Below are 13373 nucleotides of genomic sequence, written 5' to 3' on the forward strand. Positions count from 1 at the left end.
CATGGGTGGTTATTACATGATTTCTATAATTTTCCAACAGTTGTGCGGATGTAACATCCCAAAATTTCCTCGAATAATATTTAATACATTATTTAATTATGGCGTAATAGTTTACTCGGATTAATAGATAAATAATAAAGAATTAATAAAATAATAAAGATGGAAGGTTAAGTAGGCTAATTAAATGGAATAAGTATGGACCAAAAAGGAAAGATGGGCCTTAGGTCCATGGGCTTAAGGGAGTATAAATACCCATTAAATCGTAATCCTTTCCATTTCCATCCATCTTATCTTTCAAGAATCTCTACACACTCTAAAAACACACACACATACTCTCCCTCTTACGGCCACGACCAAGAGAATGAAATCTGAGACCAAGCAAGCTTTGATTCTTGATAGATCTTGGATATTTAAACAAGATACAAGATTAAAGTTCATAACCAAGCAAAACCGTAGCTTTAAAACAAGTAAAGGTATGTTCTTGATCTTTAAAGTTTATGTTTTTATGAATGGTTTATTATGAAACTAAACCCTAGAGTAGATCGGGTATAAACGAACCATAAAGTAGCAGCCTTGATGTTAAAATGGACTTAACGAACTTATGGTTATGAACGGCTCATTTAAAGAAACCCTAGATCTAGTTTTGAACATCTTTAGCCCTAAAGGTTCAAACTTTATGGTCACTCAGATCAAGTTTTGGCCGAAAATGGTTAGGGAAACATTTATGGGTCAATACCGAGCCATAGTAAGGTGTTAGGGTTAAAAACGAGTAAAAATAATGATATTAAAGGACCAACTGTGGCCAAGTATTAAGCTCACTCGCTTACTTTTGATAAACTCGCTTACTTTGGATAAACTCGCTTACAAAGACCAGACTCGCTTACATTGCCTATACTAGCTTATAATCTTGAGACTCGATTACAATGTTCATTAGCTTACAATGTAAAATTTCCATTATCTTACAATGTTCATTAGTTTACAATGTTCATTAGCTTACAATGTCAATTAGCTTACAATGTTCATTAGCTTACAATGTTCATTAGCTTACAATGTGATCATTAACTTACAATGTGGTCATTATCTTACAATGTGATTATTAGAATACAAATGCATTGGGGTTTAAGGTAAAATATTCTAAATAAAATGTAATCTAAAACAAGACCATTAGATTAGAACAATATAATTAGGACAAGTATTGATACGTGTAATAATTATACAGTCAGCAGAGCTCAATTAAAGAAAGGGATAACGATTAATGGAGAGCGAAACAAGATCCAGGTGAGTTTCTAGCCACACTTCCTTGTTATGTTTTCGGGGATGTGTGCATACTCGACGTGATAGTTAATACACTTACCTTAAATGGTAAGTGTATGCCATGTATGATTTATATGTTAAGTAATGTATGTCTTGAATGTGAGTGGCAGCTTGTCGGTACTGAACGATCTTCGGATATTGCACGCATTGACACGGAAGGTGATTATAGTTGTACGTATGGTATGTAGAAGAAAATGCATGAATGGTATGTGGGCTCTTTGTCTGATATAGTAGGTTAGGATAGCAAATCCCTCTAACCTCTATTGGATATATACCTGGGAAGTGATAGTGCATGTAAGGTCTGTGGATCTTATATAGTGTTCCTTTTATGGATAATATATAGGGTTCCTTCTATGGATATGTATAGAGTTCCTTTTATGGATAGTGTATAGAGTTCCTTCTATGGATAATGTATAGTGTTCCTTCTATAGATAATATATAAAGAGTTCCTTCTATGGAAAATATATATAGATTGTTCCTTCTATGGAGAATATATAGTATGGGCAATAGTAATAGTTCTTTTAATAGTTATTACGTGGCGTTCCTCTTATAGATATTTACATAGGGTTAAGGTATTAATACGTGTCTTCGGATACGTGAAGGAATGTATGAGAATGTAATGATTGTTGCCTAATTAACTAGAACTCACTTAGCATAGCTGACTTTTAGTATGCACGCAGGTTAGTAGAATGAGGCAGCTCGCTTGATGAGGACAAATGGCATGGAACTGAAGATACTGGCATCTTAAGGAAATGTTATGATGTTTTAAAGACTATGTTCTATTTTTAAATGATTATGAATGTTTGTTAAGACAAGATTTGAAAGTCATGTAATGTTATTTCGTTCAAGTTTTATATTTCGCGTGAAGTTTTAATTAACTCTGATATTTAGAACTGTATTTATGAGTAAATCCAACGTCCAATGTAGGGCACCGGTAACAGGGCCTTACAAGTTGGTATCAGAGCAAAGTTCGAGAGATTTAAGCATCCTACATGCTTAGACTCAAATAAAGAATGGGATTAAATTAAGAAAAGAAAGAAGATGCCAGTTCAAGAAAGCCATGTGTCTCTCAAGAAAGCCAGGTAAAGGTAAAGTATGTGAATAATTTCACATGTAAAGTAGAATGAGGTATGAATGTTAGCTTAATTGGTAGGGATAGGAGTATATGATGGTATGAACTGTTTGATTGTCTAACTGCTAGAAGTAGAATTAGCACAAATAGACTCATAAGAGGAAGTGTATAGGACATGGAAAGTAACGTGATCAGCTAATCACAATTGGCCACGGTTATTACATGTTAGACTTACTATCCTTGTACTAAATAGTTCCTTGAGTGATGAAGTTTGTGTTTCCTTATAAAATGGCTGGAGCTAGGGAAGTCGTTGGAACAGGAGGTCGCACTGGACGTCGTGGCAAGCTGCGTATTGTCCGACAACCTTCGGTAGAATCAGCTTCTAACACAAGGGAGGAAGGAAGTACAGCTGGATAGAATCCGAGCAACAATGAAAGGTATCAACTTAACCCTACTGTTCAAGCAGCCATTGTTCAAGCTGTAGCCGTTGTTGTGAAGAACTTGACTCCTGAAAGGTCTGCTAGAAGCCATGGAAGAACTACTGAAGGTTCAGGAGAGAAGGGTAAGAAAGATAATTGTTGGTGTACGATGCCAGTAGTTCAGTTTCTCGTGTTTATCTGTGTCTATAATCGTTTAATTTGTTCTGATTGTATTGAACTTGTTAGTTTGTTTTTGTGTTTAAGCGAACTTGAGTAGGTAGCGAAGTTAGGACAACTTCGCCTAGCATGTTAGGCGAAGTTGTCTTGATATATATTCCTAACTTCAGCATATGTAGAAAAAACTTTGGACGTCCGTTTTGTAAAACCTCAGTGTTACGTGTTTGCTTTATCTTTGCAATATAACAAGTATTATCTTACTTACTCGTGTTCTTTGCGTGTGATTTACTTGTTAATCGTCTCAACACCCGTATCGTATACATGGGGATTCCGCACCCTCGTGTTACGAGATACTCCTGTGTAGATCCGGCTGGGAACCTACAATTGGTATCAGAGAATTATGCACGTGATTGTGTGGTTCGGGATTATCACACGGGTGTTAAGATTGTTCCGTTAGACAATTCGCGGAACTATTTTACGTTGAAATACCTCCTTTTGTCAGTCGCTCCTCAACACTCATCAATTACACCTTCCAATCACCCTCGCAACCTTCGAAATCGACCAGACAAACCTGCAAAACTCCTTTGCTCTTCTGGCGAAGTTGTCGTCACCCAAACTTGGGTTTTAGCAAAGATATAGGGTTTCAGCGAAGTTGTGTGACTAGCGAAGTTGTTTAGTAGCGAAGTTTATAATCTGCGAAGTTTTCCTCGCGAAGTTGCAAGCGAAGTTGTATTAACTTCGCTTCTTACTGCACACAGAATCTTGTTTTTAAGTTCTAAGTCTCATTTCATTCAAGTATGACTTCGATAAACATCACTGAACTGGTAAAGATGGAGGTGGAAGCTGGTTCAGCAACTAAAGCTCCAATACTGCTTAAAGGTACTGATTTCGTTACATGGAAAGATAGATTTGAACAGTATGTAAAGTATCAAGATGCAAAGATGTGGGTCTGCATTCAAGATGGATACATTCCACCAACATCCATGTTTGAAGGTCGTGAAAAGATTAAGAAGTACAGTAAGATGGAGGATGATGAAAAGAAAATGTATGAGGCAGAAAGTAAAGCACATGCAGCTATAACAATGGCTCTTCCACAAGAGATACTTCATACTTTTAAAAAATACAAAACTGCTAGAGAGCTATGGGAAGCACTAGAGAATCGATATGAAGGAAATGTTGGGATACGTACCTCCAAGACAAAGCTACTGAAAACTCAATTCTCCGTATTCAAGTATCTGAAAAATGAATCACTTGATGACATCATCACACGATATTATCATCTTATGACCAAGCTAAATAACTACTCCATTGAATGCAAGGAAGAAGAGATAGTAGAAAAGCTTCTTGATGCTCTCCCACCAAAATGGGGGATGTACACTGTTCTGATGAGAGAAGATAAAGACTTTGAGAAGATTGACTTGGAGACGGTGGTAAATAAGTTACGTAATTTTGAACTTAACATGGCTCGAAAGGAGACACCTACTGATCAGGTTCAGGATCGGGGAAAGTATGGTGCTAAAGTCACTCCAAACTCAAGTTCAAAAATAGAATCCACTGCCTACTACTCAAGGGGGAACCAAACGCCACTCCAGATGGTCATGTGGTACTCAATATGGATGGTGACGTATGTTTTGTAGCAGGAGGTAGTAGTTCCTCAAAACCTCAAACCACAACTGGTAATTTCTCAACCAATGCTTCTAACAAGAACTACTCACAGATGCCTATGAGTGTGAAGTCTGCAGAACAACAGTTTGCTCTCTATGTCTCTTTCATTGCCTCTTATGAGAATTACATCAAAGGAAAAATAGTCGACCCTGCAACCTTGGATGAGGACTATGATCATATCGACGCTGATGATCTGGAAGAAATGGATCTGCAGTGGCAGATGGCTATGATAGTAAGAAGGGTAAAGAGATTTATGAAGAAAACTGGGAGAAAGTTTGTTGGAGAAAGACCATGGTTTGACAAGTCAAAACTGCGTTGTTATAACTGTCAACAAAATGGTCACTTTGCTAAAGAGTGTACAAATGAGAGAGTCAAACGAAGTCAAAACAGGCCTTCTCAACAGAATGGGAGTGGAAGCGAAAACAAGGCTACGGTATCTCAGCAAAACGGTGGATACAACTGGAATATACAAGTTGAGGAGGTGTTCGAACAAACAAATCTGGTAAATATCGAAACTGGAGGAAGTGACAAAGATACGGGGGAAGATCAAGCATACATGGAAGAAGTGAACGATCAACTCTCAGAGGTATGTTCTGAATTTCATTGTGAACAATGTGAAAAACTTTCTGATCAATTGAAAGCATTAACTGATCAGTTTGTTAGTTTGGACAATCAATTTAAAAATTTAAAAGAAGAACATCACTATTCTAAAACTAAAGAAAATAGCTACTCGGTAAAAATAAAAGTTAGTGAAAAGGATATCAGAAGTCTTAAAGCCACCCTAGCTGAAAAAATACAAGTGATTGATGTTAGTTATGAAGTGTTAGAAGAAAAGACCAAACTAATCGCTGAAAAAGATAAACAGATAGCTGATTACCATGTAAAAGTGGTGGAACTGAACAGAAAAATTGAACAATTTAGAAATTCTTCTGCGATGCTAGATCACATCATAAGTGTTCAACGTTCCCCGGTTAACAAAGGGGGAATTGGATTCTCAGAAGTCCCACCACCATACAATAATAACTATACATATAATCCTAGTAATCAGCAATCTTTGAATGTTGAAGTTAGTCAGATAGTTCCAAACAAAGTCTCTGCTAAAGAAACTAAAGTAAATGAGAGTGAAGCGAGTAAGACAAGTTCTAATGTCACAAGTTCTGTCTCGAGTTCTGTCTCGTCAAATTCGGATAAATCGTCTGAATCGGGTGAGAGAGAAAAAGAGGTTGTGTTACTAAAACGAGGGGAGGACTATAAGTTTGATGAAAAGAAATCATCCCTAAATCCGAATGTTCCACCGTATGTGAGGCAAACTGATAGTAACACAACCTCATCATCTACAGCAACTTCTGAGACGAACGCTCAAAACAACAAGTATAAATCGAACAGAAGTTGTTTTAGATGCAACAGGATAGGACACTTTGTCAGTGACTGTCCTCGGAAACAAAGGAAATCTAGAAATATGAGGCCAACTGAAACTGAGAATAAAACGAATACTAAATATGATGCTGGTAAGAAGGCTAACACATAAAGTTTTAATCAACAAGATTTCAAAGAAACCAGTCTCGTTTTTTTCTAGTGAATCATCAAACCAACAATTATAATTCCATTAATGCTAGAAATTCTCGAAGGTTTGGATGGCCTCATAGCCAGTCATCTAGAAATTTTCCTTTCAGAACTTATAGAAACTCTTCTCAAACTAACTTTGGGCAAACAAGGTACTGGATACCGGATAACAGGTTTAATCAACCCAAGACCAGAAGGTCTTGGGTCCCCAGATTTTAATCTATTTCATTAATTGTGCAGGAACAGTCGAGCAGGGCTGTAAACAATATGTGGGTTGTTGAAAGTGGCTGTTCCCGGCACATGACTGGTAACAAGAAATTGTTACGTGATTGGAAGCCTGTTCAAGGAGGAAGGGTTAGTTTTGCAGGAGAAAGTGGAGGAAGAATTACTGGTATTGGGACTGTGACGAATGGAAGAATAAAGTTGGAAAAGTGAATTTTGTGGAAGAATTGAAGCACAACCTGTTAAGTGTCTCTCAAATTTGTGACAAAGAATACACTGTTCATTTTACTAAAGATGAGGCACTCGTACTCTATCCTGGTTTCAAGATACCAGAGACCTGGGTCGTGATGAAGGCTCCAAGAGAAAAGAACACGTATGTAATGGATATGAGTTCAACCGAGATGGCAACAGAAGAGTCATGTATTCTGTCAAAAGAAACATAATCTGAGTCAGAGTTGTGGAACCGAAGAATGGGTCATATTCATCTTCGCAAGATGAATTACATTGTCAAGAATGGGCTGGTACTTGGGGGTCCCTTGAAGAACTTCAATTTTGAAGACCAATGTGTGTCACGCAAGAAAGGAAAACAACACAAGAAGCCTCATCACTCCAAGAAGGTTAACTCAATTGTCAGCACCTTGGACCTGCTTCACATGGATCTCTTTGGTCCTGTGAATGTAAAAAGTCTAGGAGGAACTTCATACTGTTTGGTGGTAACCGATGATTATTCACGATACTCTTGGGTCTATTTTCTGAAGGCAAAATATGAGACAGTTCAGTTGGTAATTAACTTGATTACCAAGGTGGAAAATATTGTTGGGAGAAAGGTTAAGCACATCAGGAGTGATAATGGTACAGAGTTCAAGAACTACCAGATGGAGATGTTTTGTTTGCAGAAAGGGATAGAACATCAGTACAGCGCCCCATATACTCCGTAACAAAATGGAGTAGCTGAAAGGAAGAATAGAACTCTAATCGAAGGCGCCAGGACCATGCTGGCAGATGCTAAACTTCCCGTGGTGTTATGGGCTAAGGCTGTTGCTACAGCCTGTTATATCCTTAATCATGTTTTAACTGTTAAAATATTATATAAAACCTGTTATGAACTTATGCATGGTAGATAGCCAAATTTGAAAGGTCTTGAACCTTTTGGGTCCCCATGTTCGATATTAAAGACTAACTCTAAATTCGGTGAGAAAGCAAACGAAGGTATCTTAATTGGCTATCTTGTTGGGAAACCCAACAGAAGAGTCTTTAATTTATCAAACAGCAAGGTTGAGGTGGTCTGTAACACTGACATTACTAGTTACAATCACCAAGACCTAGCATGGGACTAGCAGAGGCTTTCGACTATGATAAGCTATTCAAATCTTTTAATTTGCCTTACTTGGATTTTGCAGACATTGATGAGAAAATGGCCATATAGATGTTGTATGATGAAGAGGAGACCATTGTACAACGTCCGCATTATAATGAAAATCAACCAACCTCATCAAGTGCGGTTGAAACTCCAGCTGTCTCGAATGAAGATGAATTCTACAATCCATTTCACACTCAGCCTCACACTGATGAACTCTCTTCAAATCTTGAGAATGATCTGGAAGTCGGTCCAGTACATACCACCAAAATTCACAAGAATCACCCTTTAGAAAATGTGATCGGTAATCCTTCTGATGGTGTGCGTACTAGAAGAAGTCTGGATGAAAACACATGTGTGTATGCAAGCATAAAAGACACTTGTATTATAAATGAATGCTTGTATGCCTGCTTCATCAGTCAGATAGAACCAAAGAATTATCAAATGGCACTGAAGGATAGCTCGTGGGTTGAAGCCATGCAGGAAGAACTGGCACAGTTTGAAAAGATGGAAGTATGGCAGTTAGTTGAAAAACCACAATAAGTGAACGCTATCGGTACAAAGTGGGTATTCAAGTGTAAGAGAGATGAGAAGGGGTAATCATTCGCAACAAGGCAAGATTTGTAGTCAAAGGGTTTAATCAACAGGAATGGATTGACTACAATGAATTGGTTGCTCCTGTGGCAAGATTGGAGGCAATTCGACTGTTTCTGGCCTTTGCTGCACACAAAGAGATGAAAGTTTTCTAGTTGGATGTGAAGAGTGCGTTTCTGAATGGAAAAGTTGGTGAGGTGGTATATGTCGAACAACCCCCGGGTTTCCCTGTCCCAGATTTTCCTGATCATGTGTACAAACTGAGCAAAGCATTATATGGGCTACATCAGGCACCTCGAGCCTGGTATGCAACTATGTCAGACTACTTGCTAGAGAATGGGTTTGAAAGAGGGAAGATCGATAGTACCTTGTTTGTCAAACGGAAAGTGGGTGATTTTCTACTCGTTCAGGTTTATGTGGACGATATCATCTTTGCTGCCTCAAGAGTTTCTATGTGTCAGGAGTTTGAAGCAGTCATGAAGAAATGGTTTGAGATGAGTGCCATGGGTGAATTAACGTTTTTTCTGGGTTTACAGGTAGATCAAAAGAAGGATGGCATGTTCATTCATCAAACTAAGTACGTTCATGATGTGCTTAAACGCTTTAAGATGGATGATAGTACCCCATTTTACACTCCAATTTGCATCAACCACAAACTGGGTGCTGATTCCGATAGTGATGAAGATGTGTATCCCACTCAATATCGGGCAATCATAGGTTCTTTAATGTACTTAACTGCGTCTAGGCCTGACATTATGTTTGCAGTTTGTCTTTGTGCTCGTTTTCAGGCAAACCCGAAGGAATCACACATGAAGGGAGTGAAGAGAATCTTGCGGTATCTTAAAGGAAAGCCTAAGTTGGGACTATGGTACTCAAAAGGGGGAGAACTGGATTTGGTAGCATACACCGATTCTGACTATGGAGGTTGCAATCAGAACAGGAAGTCAACAACTGGTGGATGTCAGTTTCTCAGAGGAAGATTGGTGTCGTGGCAGTGCAAGAAGCAAACCTCAGTAGCCATTTCCACCTGCGAAGCAGAATACATGGCAGCATCGAACTGCTGCTCCCGGGTTTTATGGATACAACAACAAATGCGCGATTATGGTCTGAATTTCACTCAAACTCCTATTTGCGTTGATAACACTGCTGCTATCTCAGTAACTAACAATCCCGTTAAACACAGTAAAACTAAACATATTGATATTCATCATCATTTTATACGGGATTGTGCTAAGAAGAAATTAATTATGCTTGAAAAGGTTTATTCACTGGATAATTTTGCCTATCTTTTTACTAAAGCGTTTGACCGATCCTGTTTTCAAAATCTTGTTGAGCTTAATGGGATGATCAATCCCGAGTAACCTGGTTATCCAATTTATTATCTTAAAAAAATCACTGTCGCTTAAAATTATGTCGGTTGCTCAAGTTTGAAGGATATATTCCATGAATATGTTTGGTCCTTACATCTTCGTGTAGAGTATAAGGATAGCCATTAGCCAGATGACTGAAAGTGACCGGGGCGGTTTATGATGGGTTTTATTCTTTCGCTAAAAATTAGTCGTTCATACTTAGTCAGAGGGACACATATTCGTATGTGGTCGGTCCAGCTGATCCACTGGATCTTCAGGATAGCCGTTTACCTAAAGACTTGACTTGATCGGGGCGTCTGAATTTAAAATTTTTTTTGTGGAAATGATATAATTTTTTAGTCTATAACTTCGCAAGAAGTTTCTTTATTGGTGTTAAAATGAAAATTGATCCAACCTTGGAAAGTGATAGATAAACTAATTTTGTGTGCTTAACCGGTGAAGTTATTAGGCCTAAAAGACTCTAGAACAGTCATTGTATGTTTTTGTAGCTTTCTATGGTGCGTAAAAGTAGAAGTGATACAAACTAAATCTTCTCGATTTACTATGGAGAATCATTTTGAGTTGTGCATGTCTCCACATACATATTTCTGAATGATAGGCAGAAAAGTGATTACCCAGTCATACACGAGCCCGTGAGTGTTCTGATTCCCCCGAAGACAGTGTTATGTTTCTGCAGTGATCCAGATTCGGGACTTGCAGCTTGTATTATTATCAAAAAATAATAATAATAATTATTATTATTATTATTTTACTTTCGTTATCATCATTGAGCCTTTTGAAGATTATTTGATCACATACATCAAGAAAGGGGCAAGAAAGAATATTTCAAAGTATAAGAAAAATCGGGAAGACGAATCGGAAGGTCGACATGTGAATATTGATTAATCAGACACTACGGGTCGAAGTCAACTCGGGATGACTTGGGGAAAGCCAAATACGCCTTGAGAATATATAGGAGGCATCACAATCTCTCATGTGATGTCCATCTAAATTTTGAGCTTAATTGAACCTAATCAGTATCACAGAAGCGATGAAAACCATACTAAGTTTTATACCTGCCTACAACCTGTTTCTCTATGTCATAATACCGCTGAACATGGATCTATGTGACAGCCTCCTAATTAGTATGATTCCTGTTCGGATCTTTTCTACAGACACGCTGGGTTTCTGCAAGACTGAAATTTGATCCCGTTTATTTAGTTATTTAACTTTTGTTATGCTTTGTGTCTTATGGTTTAACTTCTTAAACTCCTGGTTACTTGTTTCTTTGATCGTTTATTCTTATTCCTTTGGGCGAAGTTAACTTAACGGCAAAGCTGAATTTGGTTAACTACGGGCGAAGTTAACTTAAAGGCGATGTTGGGTAAAGGGCGAAGTTATATTAACTTCGCCCCTGGGTTTTCCAAAACTATATAAATGGCAAAGGCGGTCAAACTAGGTAAAATTCTTCTTCACTAAACCGTTGGCGAACTTATCATTTGAATCAAACCTTTCGTTAATCCTCGTTTGTTTGCTATCAAGGTTCGTTGGTCCCTACTGAGTCATAATTTCTATAGTTTGAGTGATAAACTGGCCAATACTACCTTTTTTAATTCGGTTGTTTTTGAAACCCTTGTGACCTTTAAAATAATCGATTGGAGGTTGTGGTAATGTTAATGAGTGGTTTTATCTCTAAATCGCTATATAATATACGGAAGATCATCTTCGGATCGTTCCTCATTCAACCCATTTGAAAGTTTCAGATTGACAGTTTATGTGGCGAAGTTAGATTATCTTCGCAGTTTATGTGGCGAAGTTGAATTAACTTTGCTACCCCCATAACTTCGCAGCATAACCTCCTGAATCTTGCATTATCTGTTACTGTATAATCTTGTTTGTAGTGATATACGTATCTATCTACTTTTCTTTCCCAGCGAAGTTTGTTTCTCAATTGAGCTTTCCAACTTTGCTGCATCCACAACTTCGCCTAACTCATAGTCAGCGAAGTTGTAACCTGCTACCATACTGGTCTGATTTTATGCGTTCATTTTGCAGATATGGCTGTTGTGCCAGGTGCCGGTGGAACTGGTGGTGACGAAGGTGGAGGTGATAAGAGACAGTTTTTTCCGGTTCACAACATGTACATCACCTTGGATCCGGATGGTCATGGAACTAATGACTTCTGTGAGATCATTATGTTTCTTATTCGCTCACGTATTTTCCATGCCATCACTACTACTCTTCCGATATCACTACCAAACATTGAATATTTCTGGAACACGGTTGAGTATGACTGTCGTGTTGGCCCACCTGTGATGCGTGCTACTGTTAACAATCAAGTGGTACAGTTCTCAGCCAATCAGATCCGGGAAGCTTTACAGTTTGAAGGTTGAGACTACTGACGACCCTACTGACTTTTCGGCTACTTTCCGAAATGGTGCTTTTGTTCGTATGGGGTATTCAGGACCATTGGCAGACTCTCAGAGAAGGAAGGGGTTCTTATTAAATCAGTGGAGATTTATAATGGATGTAATGACTGTGTGTATGTCTGGTCGCAAAGCTGGTACAGATGGTATGGGTGCGACAATGCAATCGGCGATGACTGCTTTGACTTACAACAAGCCCTACCGTTTCAGTCAGATGATATTCTATGAGATCGATCGACAGCGGCGTGCAGTGGACGGGAAAGATTCTTGATGTATTGAAGATTCTTACAGATGATTCTAAATCATGTAGCTCCCAATCTGCCACAACGACGTCCTATTTCTTATGTGGAGAGTGTTTCTAAGAGAATTTTTACTCAGTGTCGATCATCGAGTGCATGTAGCAGGGAAGAGCTACGTCCAAGGCACACTGCTTTGTTTGGGTACTTAGTGAATCATGCCTATGTTGCTCCTCCAGGTGATGAATTTCTTGATCTGGCACCGCAACAAGCTAATATCCCTCAACCACCTCCTGTGGTTCAATCACCACCTGTGGTACAGCAAGCACCGCCTGCTGATCCAGTTGTAGCTCCAGAAGAACAGGTTGATCTTGAAGTTGCCTTTGGAGGGCACGGGTTCTTTGATATGGAAAGACTTGATCCAGCTGCTGAAGTTCAAGCCTCAGTCGTTGAGGTGTCTGGTGTAAATGTTTCCTTGGTCGGTACATCTGTGGCGGATTCTGAGGGAACTGTCTCTGATTCCTCCACTGACGATATAGTCGAAGCAAAGAAAATTCTTGCCAGACAAGAAAGAATTCATGGCAAACGAAATAAAGACTCAGACGATAGTGAATCAGATTTTGAGGAGGATTTGTATCGTTTGGTACGAAGATCAAAGAAGGCAAAGGTTGGTGAAAGTTCAAGGGTTGTTCATTTTACTCCACCATCATTATCGGGTATGTCTATGTTACCGGTCTCTTCGGCAGTTTCTTTACCAGTCACCTCAAGTGTACCGTTGGTGACTGTATCATCATCCTTTGGTATTCCTCCAACCATGTTCCAGTTTACAGCACCGGAGATTGTTTCCTTACCGCCTCCTATCGTTACTCCATCAGAGGTAGTCGCTAGATTTGTTGAGTCGACGCTGGTAGCGACTGCTGGGTTACCTTTTTTTATACCACCCACGGTTACTTTTCAGCCTACCTCTGATATTCCAGCG

This window comes from Bidens hawaiensis, unplaced genomic scaffold, assembly GCF_021521415.1.
Source record: "Bidens hawaiensis isolate Kalapana, Puna unplaced genomic scaffold, B.hawaiensis_p1.1 tig00033188_1, whole genome shotgun sequence".
Classification (NCBI taxonomy): Eukaryota; Viridiplantae; Streptophyta; class Magnoliopsida; order Asterales; family Asteraceae; genus Bidens; species Bidens hawaiensis.